The 9,704-nt window shown below is 44.9% G+C and overlaps 1 protein-coding gene across 5 annotated transcripts in view; it reads left to right on the top strand.

Moving 5' to 3' along the window:
- Positions 1 to 7,479: 7,479 nt before the first annotated feature.
- TAB3 (TGF-beta activated kinase 1 (MAP3K7) binding protein 3) overlaps positions 7,480 to 9,704 on the top strand; it is a 92,601-nt gene continuing 90,376 nt past the window's right edge. Inside the window, exon 1 of one of the 5 annotated variants that reach the window (XM_070291479.1) lies at positions 7,480 to 7,785. The gene's annotated coding sequence lies outside the window, so the exon portion shown is untranslated. The remainder of the gene's footprint in view (positions 7,786 to 9,704) is intronic. The other 4 variants (XM_070291483.1, XM_070291480.1, XM_070291482.1 and 1 more) reach the window with 4 other exon arrangements.

The following is a 9,704-nucleotide window of genomic DNA, read 5'->3' as shown; positions in this document are numbered from 1 at the left end:
AAATGGACTTTAGGGAAACGAAATTAGAGATAACTTTTTACTGGTTTAGAGAACTGACTCCCTAAATGTTTGTATTGCTATTATTAATTGACTTTTGACTCCAGACAAGAAAAAGATGATGAGCCAGTTTTAATGAGACTCTTTCTTCTGAGAGAAAGGTTATCACTGCTGAGATGACTGGCTTGGTAGAGATGATCCAGTGAGGAACTGACTGCTGGATAGGAGCATTGGTGTTTAGAAATGGGGGCTAGCAGAGAAAGGGGGGAATGTGAAAGGATTGATCCTGGTCACCAGCTGAAGTTGCTGAGATTGCTATACTATAGGCATCCAGCTCAGGTCACATCCTGAGATCCAGCTCTATTCCTCTGGGTTGTTCCAAAAATAGTCCTTGTGAGTGTAGGTGAGTCATGTTCCTGGAGGAGCACTAACCCACTATCCATCCCCAGATACACAACTGTCAAGTTAGAGAATTTTGAAACAATGAGTACATTCTGCCCTGGGATCAGGGGTAAAAGGGTGGGGGTGATGGGCAACTGGTGTCTCTTCGTTCTTTGTCTTTTGCACTTCATTGATAATTTTTCCCCTCTTTAGGTGTCTTGTTATAAAAAGGCTCAATTTTGTTGTTCATTGTGGTTATGATAGGAAAAGTAAGTATAGGCTACCTTTAGTTCTTTCGGCAGGCTCAGAAAGCATTCTGACACCCTCATTATTAGGATTCTGGCCAATACCGAGGGAAGTGCTAAGTGAAGCTTAGGTGGGAAGCAAAGTAGATTATAGGGGAAATTTTAGATTATAAGGAACTCCTTTCTCATTGAGAACCACCAAATCACAAGGTAAAAGTAAATCAAGGGCCTACACAGAAGTGAAAATTAACATTATTTAAATACAGTACTTTTAATACAAATTTGTCTGAAAGTGATTCTGAAAATTCATGCTAGGAGAGGACATATGTATACCTATGGCTGATCCACGTTGGTGTGTGTCAGAAACCAACATAGTATTGTAATTATCCTTCAATTAAAAATAAATTTTAAAAAATTCATGCTGGGTTTCAGGCATAAAGCTAACTAGAACCAGAGACCTGCCCTTCTCCCAGAGGGGTGGGTTGCACCGGAGCTCAGTTTCCCGTGGGACTTCTTCTCTCACAGGACTGTCACGTCTCTTCAGCCTCAGAGTCCCAGACAATGCCTCTAAGCAGCTGGCACCTCAAATCCAGATTTCCTGGCACCCAGCCGCCTATCACCAATGTTTCCTCATAGGCTTGCTCTACGAGGACGTGGAGCCAGTGATCCTGTCAACAGAATCCAGGCTGGCTCTTCAGGTTAGACAAGGGTTCCCTCTCACTCAGGCACAATTAGCCACTGCTGGCCCAACCCACCACCTGCAGAAACCAACACTGAGCCACATTATGGCACCGTTTCTCAAGGAGACCAGCCAGCCACTTGAGCAAATTGATTGCTTTGGATCCCTTCCACATGGGGTGTGTGTGTATGACTGTGGGGCAGAAATTCATTCTTTCCAGAACTGATTCATACTCTCATTATGAGTTTGCCTTTCCTATTCACAGTTGCCCCAGCAGCACCACCATTCAAGAGTTTACAAAACGGTCACCTATTGATGTGGTCTCCCACACCATATTGCTTAAAAGCAATGGACCCATGTTAACTGCAAAGAAGCACATGACCGTCAGAATCACTGGTCTCATCACATACCTTAGACAGCCTAATGACATGGCCCATTAAAGGCCCAACTAACATTTTAGCTTTTAGACCATACTCTGTACAGTTGGGGTGACTGGGTGAGAGGGAGCCCTTGTTGATACTATGAATTGCCTCTATTCTTATCACTCTAAGTGACCTTGGGTGAGACCAGAAGTGCTGCCAGCTGAGCCCAACCCAAATTGCAAATCTATTGCATAATGAGCAAATAAAATGGTTATTATTCCAGGCTGTTATGTTTTAAAGTGCTTTGGTTACGTGGCAATAGTTAATTCAATAAATGAAGCCAAAAATATCTTAAATGGTACATGTCTCTGAAACAACTGAAGAGGATATATAACAAATTCTATCACATTCTTTTTTTAAATTAGTTTTTATTGGAGTATAGTTGCTTTACAATGTTGTGTTGCATTCTGGTGTGCAGCAAAGTGAATCAGTTATACATATATCCACTCTGGTTTCTTTTATTATTTATTTTTATTTTTGGCTAGGCTGGGTCTTTGTTGCTATTTGTGAGCTTTTTCAAGTTGCAGCAAGCAGAGGCTACTCTCTAGTTGTGGTGTGCGGACTTCTCTTTGCAGTGGCTTCTCTTGTTGTAGAGCATGGGCTCTAGCAGGTGGGCTCAGTAGTTGTAGCACACAGGCTTATTTGCTCTGTGGCATGTGAGATCTTCCCAGTTCAGTTCAGTCGCTGAGTCATGTCCAACTCTTTGCAACCCCATGAACTGCAGTACGCCAGGCCTCCCTGTCCATCACCAACTCCCAGAGTTTAGTCAAACTCATGTCCATTGAGTCCATGATGCCATCCAACCATCTCATCCTCTGTCATCCCCTTCTCCTGCCTTCAATCTTTCCCAGCATTAGGGTCTTTCCCAATGAGTCAATTCTTCACATCAGGTGGCCAAAGTATTGGAGCTTCAACTTCAGCATCAGTCCTTCCAATGAATATTTAGGACTAATTTCCTTGAGGATGGACTGATTGGATCTCCATGCAGTCCAAGGGACTCTCAAGAGTCTTCTCCAACACCACAGTTCAAAAGAATCAATCAATCTTTAGTGCTCAGCTTTCTTTATAGTCCAACTCTCACATCCATACATGACCACTGGAAAAACCATAGCTTTGACTAGATGGACCTTTGTTGGCAAAGTAATGTCTCTGCTTTTAATATGCTATGTAGGTTGGTCATAACTTTTCTTCCAAGGACCAAGCGTCTTTTAATTTCATGGCTGCAATCACCATCTGCAGTGATTTTGGAGCCCAAGAAAATAAAGTCTGACACTGTTTCCACTGTTTCCCCATCTATTTGCCATGAAGTGATGGGACCAGATGCCATGATCATAGTTTTCTGAATGTTGAGTTTTACGCCAACTTTTTCACTCTTCTCTTTCACTTTCATCAAGAAGCTCTTTAATTCTTCTTCACTTTCTGCCATAAGGGTGGTATCATCTGCATCTCTGAGGTTATTGATACTTCTCCTGGAAACCTTGATTCCAGCTTGTGCTTCATCCAGCCCGGCATTTCTCATGATGTACTCTACACATAAGTTAAATAAGCAGGGTGACAATACACAGCTTTGACATACTCCTTTCCCGATTTGGAACCAGTCTCTTGTTCCATGTCCAGTTCTAATTGTTGCTTCTAGTAAAGTTGTGGGATCTTCCCAGACCAGGGATCAAACCTGTGTCCCCCGCATTGACAGGCAGATTCTTAACCATGGACCACCAGAGAAATGCCTATCCACTCCTTTTTAGATTTCATTCCCATTTAGGTCACTACAGAGCACTGAGTAGAGTTCCCCATGCTATACAGTAGGTTCTCATTCTCTGCTTAGTCACTTAGTTGTGTCCAACCCTTTGTGACCCTATGGACTGTAGCCTGCCAGGCTCCTCTGTCCATGGGATTCTCCAGGCAAGAATGATGTAGTGGATTGCCATTCCTTCTCTGGGGGATCTTCCTGACTCAGAAATTGAACCCGGGTCTCCTCTATTGCAGGTGGATTCTTTATCATCTGAGCCACCAGGGAATAGTTACCTATTTTATACAGAGTAGTGCATATATGTTAATCTCAGTCTCCCAATTCATTCTGTTTCCCCTCTTGGTAACCATACATTTGTTTTCTATATCTGTGACTCTATTCCTGCCCTGCAAATAAGTTCACTTGTACCATTTTCCTAGCTTCCACATACAAGCAATCTTATAATATTTGTTTTTCTTCCTCTGACTTACTTCAGTCTGTATGACAATCTCTAGGTATACCCACATTTCTGCAAATGACACTATTTATTTCATTTTTATGGCTGAGTAATACTCCATTATATATATGTACCACATTTTTATCCATTCCTCTGTGATGGACATTTAGGTTGCTTCCTGCTGCTGCTGCTGCTAAGTTGCTTCAGTGGTGTCCGACACTTTGCAACCCTGTGGACCATAGCCCGCTAGGGTCCTCTGTCCATGGGATTCTCCAGGCAAGAATACTTGAGTGGGCTGCCATGCCCTTCTCCAGGTTAGGTTGCTTCCATGTCCTGGCTATTGTAAATAGTGCTGCAATGAACACTGGGGAGAGAGCTTCTAGGCCCTTCCCTTAAGGCTCATCAAGAGGTGGCAAAACTGGTTCTGTGACTAGGTATAACTTAAACACTTCCTGTAGCTTAAATGAGAGAAGACTAGAAGGGAAATTTTTATTAGTTATCACCTTTGAGAGTGTTGTAGATTTTCTCTCCCATTGGGGAAAGCAAAGCTAAGTGAGGGGACTTCTGAGAGCTGAGCAAGAGTGTCTTCAAGATGTATCATTGTCCAGCTGCTTGTTTACTGAACTGTAGCTGTTAATACCTATAGGTCCAATCTAGAGAGAATTTTAGGGAGAGTCAACCACGTATCTTTGGGGTTTGGAGACCTGTGGCAACATAGACAATACTGCCTGCTTCTTGCCAGAATTCTGAAGGCTGGAAGCTTGCTGAGCAGCAGTAACAGGGTACCACGTCTGTTGTTCAGCATGGCCAGGATATGTGAGTTTCTCACAGATCTAGTGACTTTCACAGAAAGCAAAAAAGGTTGAGTCTCTTGCTTGTGCCCTGCCAGTGGATGAGGGGATACCGGAAGTAAGAAGTTGTGGGTATTCTACAGGAGGCAGGAAGTGAGAAATTAGAGAAGTTTGATTCATATCAAAGAACCAAGTCACAAGGAAGGTGCTGAAGAATCGTACTCACCCCCTGAGAGAGCCAGCATTTGGATGCCTGTCACATAAAAAAATTGACAGCCTAGAGAGGACTTAAAATAGCATCAAAAAGTAAAAGAGACAAGGGGCTGAGGAAAGAGAGGCCAAATAGAAGAAAGAGCATAATTTATGTCCTAGGATGTGCTATCACATCTTCTCAATGGGAGCCTAAGAAGAACCCCCAAATGAAACAGAGAAAGAGCTAATTTTAGACATCTGTCATATCCAGAAAAGACAAAGCTATCCTATGATTGTACCTGTAAAGCAATAATTTACCATCTTCATTGCCACTCTCTTCCCTAGAAAAGGCTGTGGTTAGCAAAACAAGGGGAGAAATAGAAGCCTAAGGAACAGAAAGATAAGGCTTATACCTGCTTCTTTGACTTTAAACTCGCCACTGAGGGCGGGACCAAACTGGAGAGAGAGGAAACAATTTTAAATCAAGGTCTGAGTTTTGATCATTTTATGGAGCTGCTGGTTGTGTTCCCAACCTTTTTTCTAAAGTCATAAGACTGCTTAGAATAAGACCCCATTTTCCAGTTTACCCTGCATGTAGATAAAATAACATGGTTAAGTGATGGTAATAACCCATGGTAGTGGCCTTAAAGGAAATGAGGAGGCCTTCCTTTTCCTAATGTCTAGAATGTCATGTGGTGCTCAGCCATACTGGACCAAATATACCAGGATGGCAGTCTAGGGATGGTGAAGAAACAGGATAGAAAGAAACTAACTCTTGCTCAGGGCTTCCCAGATGGCGCTAGTGCTAAAGAACCCACCTGCCAATGCAGGAGATGTAAGAGATCCCTGGGTTTGATCCCTGGGTCGAGAAGATCCCCTGGAAGACGGCATGGCAACCCACTCCAGTATTCTTGCCTGGAAAATTCCATGGACAGAGGAGCCTGGTGGGCCCAAGTCCATAGAGTCTCAAAGAGTTGGACACGACTGAAGTGACTTAGCATGCAGCTCTTGCTTACTTTTGTGGGACAGAGCTGCTGTATTAGTCCACTTATGACATGTAATAAACAAAAGCCTCAGTGCTGTAGTACAATACAGGTTTATTGCTCACTCATGGTTTTGTGAGTTGGCTGAGGCAGTTCTGTTTGGTATGAATCCTTGAACTTGAAGCAGGTTTGCTAAAAATGTTTTAACACACTGGTTCCCACTATGTGTCGGTGTGACCTGACTCAATGGCCCCCTTTCTGACCACACCCAGCTTCCAAAATAAGTGGTTCTCAACACCGCAGCTGCTCTGCTTCAGAACGTGGATCAGGTTCAGCTTTGCACTATGTGTCTCATTCTCATTCCCAGGCTGGAAGGATTCTAGAAGCTCTCAGGACACTGGCTCCTTCCCATAGCAGCAGTTGGAAGCAGTTTGCCGTTTTCCCACTTGCAGACATAGCATCTCAAGCCTCCCTCAGAGATTCCAGCGTCAGGAGATGCTGCTTCCAGCTCAGAGGTTTCAGCTCCACAATGCCCCTGGTCTAAATATCCAAGTTATAATGACTGGAATAATCCTAACCGCTTTCTTTGGTTCCACCAGCTCTAGCCATAGGAGCTGCTTCACGCAGTTGCTACATCAACAATATATTAAAAGAGTTCTCTTGCCTTTTCAGTCATCTAACGATCAATTCTTTAAATTCTCTCCCTGAAAATATTCGGGATGGTTTGTTTCCTGACATATCCCCGACTAATTCACTGGACTAAATCCCATGACTGTGAGACACCCCTCAAGAATTTTCTCGCCCGGAGTATCTGTCTCTCCTCATTTTTATCACAGAATTCACTGTGCTGAACTATCATAGTTTTTTTCTTGCCCGACTCCATCCTAGGCCAACAAATCCATGAGGTCAGAGCACATGTTTCCTCAGTGACTGGCACATAGGAAAAACTCTCAAAAACACTGAGTTTGAATTAATGAATAAATGAAAGAGCGAGGAAAAATAAAACAGGAACAAAAGCAGCTGTTTTAGTATGAGATTTGGAAGGCTCCTGTAGCGCCCAAATGAAAGAGAAAGTTAGATGGTGCCGTGGGAAACAGGAGGACTGTGGTTGCACACAGCAAGCGAACCGAGAACAGGATAAAGGGGCAGCTGGGGCTTTTTGCAAAGAATACTCGGTGACAGGGAGAGTAGGGAGAGGAAAGGGTTGGAGGATTCCCAGAGCCTCCAAAGTGTGCAGGTTGTTTGAGCTCTCGAGGGATGACCAAGCCTTAAGTGACGTCGCTCACTTCGCCTCCGGGTCCCGCCCAGTCCTTGCCCGGGTTTCAGTTTAGGTTACTCCGCCCCCTCCGTCTCTGCCCCGCGCCTCCGGAGGAAACAGGTAAAACACGGAGAACCGGGTACTAGTTCAGGAGTTGTTTTGGGCATGCGTCCTCGTCGTTCCGCGCGCAGGCGCAGTAACTTTCGTCTGGTGCTGTGGGTTTCCGATTTGGGGTAGCCTTTGAAGTCAGTTCAGGCTATCCTCATTGACCGCCTTTCCCATGGGTCCCCGCCCTCCCGTGTGTGTGTAAGAAGCCTCGCGAGATCGCCATCGGCCGTCCCCGGCGGCGCCATCTTTGTGCCTGGCGAGCGACGGCGCTCAACGCGAGCCCTGAAGCTGGAGGTTCGCTTGCCAAGCTCTCGCCGAGACCGGATCCAGGAAATACGAGGCGGGCCTCGGTGGGAGGGACGCACTGAAGGAGGAGGGAGGGAAGGGGGCGGCGGCGGCTCTCATCGGACTCGGGCCCCGCTCGGCGCGCACCCAAGGGGGGTCGGGCGGGGAAGCGGCGCCGGGCCCGGACCCCCCGCGGGAGCTGGCGACTGGTGTGAGGGCGAGGCGGCGGCAGCGGCGAACAGGGAGCAGCGGCTGCGGGTGAGTGTCCGCGAGGAGGCCCGGCACCTGCCCGAGCCGGGGCGTCGGGAGTGGCCCCGGGGTCGTCTCGGTGACCCCGCTCCCGGGCGGTGGGCGTGTGCTGGTCTGCAGGTGTCCCGGGGACTCGTCTCGGCCTGAGGCTGCGGCGGACTCGGAGCACTGCAGGGCTGCTGGAGGTCTGCGCAGGGCCTGGCGCGCCCGCCCGGGACGCCCCGGGAGGCCGAGAAGAGAGGGAGTGGCCGGGGGCCTGGGTTGGCCTTCGCCCCCCAGCAGAGGGGATGATGTCCTTCCTCGCCGGCACCCTGGGCATTGCAAATAGTGAACCTCTGTGTACTGGCTTCAAGCCCCCCAAAAGCGTTTGGGAATGAAGACTAGCAAGGTTGGGGTTGTTGAGGGTGTTGAGAGAACCTGGGGAAGACTAGTAGCGATAGGAGTTAACTGTTCGAAAAGACGTTTGCCAATGATTGTTGGCAGGTGTGGAGTAAGGCGAACATACTGTCGACATTCTTTTAAAGAAGATCACACAAGCAGTCCTCTGAGGTCCAAAACAGAGTTATTCCCAGTTGGAGTTCTATAGTTTAGTGCTGTGTGGCAGCTCATTAAAGTGCCTAAATAAACTCAGGACTTGGGGGGGGGGGTGGATGGGGGACAAGGTAGGTTAAAAAGTAAGCTGCATGTAAAATCAAAAGTTCATACTGTTGATGCAAAGCATTTTTGTCCTTACTGAAACGTAATTTATTTTAAATTGCTTAAGAAAACTTGTCACCTTTGGTCCAGACACAGCTTGTCAATTCCATGAGTTCCTCAGTGACATTTGTCAATCAGACAATAATTTTGGCTTGTCATGCATTCTGGTTTGTAAAAGAACAAGAATGAATGGGAAAGAAGAACTACTTGACAAACTTCGTTTCTTTTACACACTTTTTCCTTTTGGAACGATAAGGGGATTTAGTTTATGTCTTTGCTTTGCAGATATTTTGCAATAATATACCAGAACATTTGTAAGAAGAAAGAAACATTTCTGTTAAGAAAGGGCTTTTGAGAGGAGAGTTTAATGTTTCACAGTATTCGCTTTTAAAGGCATCATCCTAGCTTTTAAAAGCTGTACCATAGGCATCACCTCTGGTAAGGTTTTTTTTTTTTTTTTTAACGAACCTAAAATTTTTTTATTGGAGTAAAGATGATTTACAGTGTTGTATTAGCCATGGTAAGTTTTGTGATGGTATCTTTTATGAATACCTGAAGGATGCAAACATATATACATACATAATTTTAAATGCCTCCATGATAGGAAGTGTTTGAATTTTAGCACGTTCCCCCTTACAGCTTTCTTAATCAACGGACTTTAGTGAAGGTAAATATTACATAGGTGATTTTTATCTTTACGTTTGACAGGACTTAATAATCTGTGTTCTGTCACTCTGAATTTTCTTCCACATGTTTCTTTGATACTGTCAACACACTCTGTACAGTTTGTATTGGAGCAAAGGGAGCAAACATTGAGTACTCAGACACTGGGCTTGGTGGGTTATGTATGTTTGCATTTAATCCTCATAGCTACCGTGTGCTAAAGGTAATAATATTATCTTTGTTTTACAGATAAGGACACTAACCTCCAGTATTCTTCAGTAACTTTCCTGAGTAGGTCATATAGCTGGTAAATTGTGGAGCTAGAACTCAAAATGATGTGTGTCTGATTCTAGAATATGTGCTTTTTCTGCTGTACTCTGCATAAGTATATGTGCTGACTAATACACATTTTGGGAAAATGGAAATTTTTATTACAAAGAAATCTTTCAGTTCTGTTGGTAATCTTGAAAGCAGTCAGTGTCCTTGGTTGAAAATTATCTGGTTTTTTTTCCTTTTCATATGTGACAATTTTCTAGCCAGGATAACATTTTAGCACAAGCCTGCTGATT

Source organism: Ovis canadensis, chromosome X (genome assembly GCF_042477335.2).
Source record: "Ovis canadensis isolate MfBH-ARS-UI-01 breed Bighorn chromosome X, ARS-UI_OviCan_v2, whole genome shotgun sequence".
Lineage (NCBI taxonomy): Eukaryota > Metazoa > Chordata > Mammalia > Artiodactyla > Bovidae > Ovis > Ovis canadensis.
Note: the sequence above shows the minus strand (reverse complement) of the source record. Positions and strands in the feature narration are given on the sequence as shown.